The sequence below is a fragment of the Aquarana catesbeiana genome, linkage group LG06 (assembly GCF_042186555.1).
Source record: "Aquarana catesbeiana isolate 2022-GZ linkage group LG06, ASM4218655v1, whole genome shotgun sequence".
Lineage (NCBI taxonomy): Eukaryota > Metazoa > Chordata > Amphibia > Anura > Ranidae > Aquarana > Aquarana catesbeiana.
In genome coordinates this window covers 413,355,875-413,360,271 of record NC_133329.1, presented here as the reverse complement: position 1 = coordinate 413,360,271, position 4,397 = coordinate 413,355,875, and the positions used below count along the sequence as shown (strand labels likewise).

Genomic DNA, 4,397 nt, shown 5'->3' with positions numbered 1-4,397 from the left:
ACAGCAAATTTACACTGTTATACAAGCTGTACACTCACTACTTTACATTGTAGACAAGTGTCATTTCTTCAGTGTTGTCACATGAAAAGATAGAAGAAAAGATTTACAAAAGTGTGAGTGAGGGGTGTACTTACTTTTGTCAGACACTGTATATACATTACGGTCACACAAGTATATAAGCCCTTTTTTGTTAGTAATGTCACACAAGCCAAGGACAGAGAGGACACGCTGTGCACCATCATTACATCTTTATTGACACATTATTTCCACTTATTAGACAGATCTCAGCTTATGGTCATCATGGAATATCCATGTCCACCTATCCCTCCTGGTCTTGGCAGGAGTCGGCAAATCTTTTATGTTCATATAGCAGTCCAACTTCTAGAAAAATCAGCAGGACTTACACAGTGCATCACATGGACAGGACACAAAATGCAGCTTTTCACATTCTCTAAAGAGTTCCAGAGTTGTATTCAATTTGGCCATTAGAGTTTACAGGGGCTGCACCGTGTATATGGTGTGAGGAGCGATGTGTACAGGAAGCATGCCCTCCGCTGCCTGAAGATTACTGAAGAGGACCGCTTCTGAAGCAGCTGTGCTAAAAAAAAGGCAGGCAAGGGGCAAAGGACCAGTCACCAGCATTGCCTGCGGTCCCCCGCAGCAGAGGGCAAAGGACCAGTCACCAGCATTGCCTGCGGTCCCCCGCAGCAGAGGGCAAAGGACCAGTCACCAGCATTGCCTGCGGTCGCCCCGCAGCAGAGGGCAAAGGACCAGTCACCTGTATTGCCTGCGGTCTCCCTGCAGCAGAGGGAAAAGGACCGGTCACCAGTATTGCCTGCGGTCTCCTCACAGCTGATTTATTCCTCACAAGTAGAGCCCTGAAAAATGTACATTTCGTCTTTAGTTCTCCCTGAAATATGGCCGCTCTTTCCTGTGCCTAAGCACTCCTGATATCATTGTACTTCCTGTGCCTAGGCACTCCTGATATTGTACTTCCTGTGCCTAGGCACTCTTGATATCATTGTACTTCCTGTGCCTAGGCACCCCTGATATCATTGTACTTCCTGTGCCTAGGCACCCCTGAGAGATCAGAGCCCTTCCTGTGCTTAAGCAACCCTGTTCCATATCCTCATAGATGTATCTTTACAGTGTGAGATCATCTAAGGCAGTGGTCTCCGAACTGCGGCCCCGGGGCCAGATATGGCCTTTCACTTGCCTTCATCTGGCCCTTGGGGCACTATTCCACCAACTGACACTAATAATGGGGCACTATTCCACCAACTGACACCAATAATGGGGCACTATTCCACCCACTGACACCAATAATGGGGCACTATTCCTCTCATTAAAACCAATGAAGGGGCACTGTTGGGGCATTTTCTACTGACACTGGCCACAGTCCGGCCCCCTTAAAGCCTGAAGGACAGGATAGAGCGTTTGGAGACCCCGATCTAAGGCATTGCTGTCTCTGTCTTCATAGATTTGGTGATGTCACTACTGTGCTGATCACCGTTCTCCTTGCTGGAGGGGAAGACATACCTGAGGACCAGCAGTGTATGGATCTCCCTGCTGCGGTTTCATCCAGTCTGCGGATCTGTGCTTCCTCCATCTATATCGTTACCCCACCAGTCATCGGACATAAGGAAGCAAAGCCCTGCCTCTACCAAGATGGCCGCCTCCACACAAAGACACAGTGCAGGAGATATCAGGAGTGCCTAGGCACAGGAAATGAACTGTTACTGTATATTGCAGGGGATATTGAAGACAACAGGTACACTTTTCGGGGCACTGCTTCAGCACAATTAAAGTGATTGTAAAGGTTTCATTTTTTTTCATTAAAATAATAAACAGGTTATACTTACCTGCTCTGTGATAGTTTTGCACAGAGTGGCCCCCGATACTCCTCTTCTCAGGTCCCATGCCAGTGCTCCAGGCCCCTCCCTCCTGTTGGGTTCCCCTACAGTAAGCCAAGCCGTTGCTCTGTGTCTATTCACACAAGGAGCCGCGGTTCGGACCTGCCCCTCCGTCTCCCAATTGGTTCACTGGCATTGATTGACAGCAGTGGGAACCAATGGCACATCTGCTGTGTCTCAGCCAATTAGGAGTGCGAGTTCCCGGAGAGGCAAGGCTCTTGTGGACATCGCTGGAACGTGTCGGCTGTACGCTCGGCTCAGTGCCGGCTAAACGCGCGGCTCCTCGGCTCAGTGCCGGCCGTACACGCGGCTCCCCAGCTCAGTGCCGGACGTACACTCGGCTCCTCAGCTCGGTGCCAGCCGTACACTCGGCTCCTCAGCTTGGTGCCGGCCATACACTCGGCTCCTCAGCTCGGTGCCGGCCGTACACGCGGCTCCCCAGCTCAGTGCCGGACGTACACTCGGCTCCTCAGCTCGGTGCCGGCCGTACACTCGGCTCCTCAGCTCGGTGCCAGCTGTACACATCACTCTTCTTACAAACACATCAGATAAAACCCGCAGAGGACAGACTCTGCACACTGACAGACCTGTATATCAGGAGCTGCAGACTGACAGCAAAACACCAAAATACTACAATAACCAGAAACTGTCATCTGTGCGACATACAGGCGATTCTCTCCCAGCATGCACAGCAAACTCACTGCCACTCACTGCGTCAACTTCCACTCTGAACTGACATTCACATGTCACAGGCAGCCGAGAACATTCCACTCCTCACACCACCGGGAAAAACACAAGAAGTTCACCATACTCATTCCGATCACTACAGGAAGAGAGCTGGGAGTAGTGGGGGAGGTGCCTCGTGTTAAACTGGAGCTCCACCCAAAAGAGGAAGCTCCGCTTGTCTGTCCCCTCCCCCTCTCCGCTACCACATTTGGCACCTTTTGGGGGAGAGCGGGTACCTGGTTTTGATAGGGATACCCACTCCCACTTCTGGCTCAGTTCACGGCAGCCCCTCCTCCTTCCCCGTAGCCCCTCCTCCTTCCCCCGCAGCCCCTCCTCCTTACCCCCGCAGCCCCTCCTCCTTACCCCCGCAGCCCCACCTCATTATCCCCCGCAGCCCCTCCTCCTTACCCCCTGCAGCCCGTCCTCCTTCCCAGGTCCCAGAAGACTGTGGCCCATTCACAAAGCACAGCACGCTTGCTGGACAGGGAAGTGTCCTATTATTAGAAGTCAGCAGCTACAGGATTTGTACTGGATTTGTAGCTGCTGACTTCTAATTTTTTTTTGGGGGGGGGGGTCTGGAGTTCCTCCAGTGATCCAAAGTGATTCTAAAGTCTCCGTTTTTTTTTTATCAATAAAAATAACAAACATGTTATAATGTTGCAGTGGATTTGCACAGCGCAGCCCTGATACTCCTCTTCTGTGATCCTGGTCCCTCCCTCCTATCGAGTGCCCCCACAGCACGCAGCTTACTATGGGGACACCCGAGCCGAGTCACAGCTCCGTGTATCCATTCCGACACGAAGCCCAGACCCGGCCCTGCCCCCTCTCTCCCAATTGGCTAGCTGACTTTGAGGGGGGAAGGGGCACACAGAAGGCTTTTTATCTTAATGCATAGAATGTACCTTCTGCCTTTACAATTAACACTTCCTACCCCCCCCCTCGATAACACCGGTCAGATCACTGGACACATACAAAGCTCAGACAGACAACCAGCCCCAGCCGGTGACACCGCTCAACATGGCGGCACATTTGTGGTCTCCTGGCCGCATCCCCCCCATCGCCCCCCCCATCCATTGCCCCCCCCCCCCCCCCCCATCCATCGTCCCCCCATCGCAGGAGAAAAATGAGACTTCTCACCGGACAGAGTTCCACTCACTGTTTACTCCTTATAGAAGAATCCCAGGCATGAAATCTTTCTATATAGTTATATTGTTCCAACTAGGACTCATGTACCCCTGTATACACCACACCCGGCCAATGCCCTGGGAAGCTGGAAATCAGTATGGTGTAGTAATATTGGAATAGTGGTGGAGTAACATTGGAATAGTGGTGGAGTAGCAGTGTAGTAACATTGGAAGTGGTGTAGTAGTGTTGTAGTAACTTTGAAATAGTGTTGTAGTAACTTTGAAATAGTGGTGTAGTAGCGGTGTAGTAACATTGGAATAGTGGTGTAGTAGCATTGTAGTAACATTGGAATAGTGGTGTAGTAGCATTGTAGTAACATTGGAATAGTGGTGTAGTAGCGGTGTAGTAACATTGGAATAGTGGTGTAGTAACACTGGAATAGTGGTGTAGTAGCAGTGTAGTGACATTGAATAGGGAGTAAGTACAGCGCTGCTCCAATGGTGTTATAAAGGTAGTTACACACTAAGCGGCTAACACACCTCTAAAACAAAGATAGAAGTAAATCGTGTGGTGGTGGAATAGTGGTGTAGTAGCGGTGTAGTAACATTGGAATAGTGGTGTAGTAGCGGTGTA

At 50.7% G+C, this 4,397-nt stretch overlaps 1 long non-coding RNA gene across 1 annotated transcript; it reads right to left on the bottom strand.

Moving 5' to 3' along the window:
• Positions 1-233: 233 nt before the first annotated feature.
• On the bottom strand, positions 234-3,712 carry LOC141147304 (uncharacterized). The gene is made up of 2 exons (XR_012245044.1): positions 788-3,712; positions 234-692 (listed from the first exon to the last, which is right to left on the bottom strand). It is a non-coding gene; the product is annotated as an uncharacterized lncRNA (long non-coding RNA).
• Between the last annotated feature and the right edge of the window lie 685 nt (positions 3,713-4,397).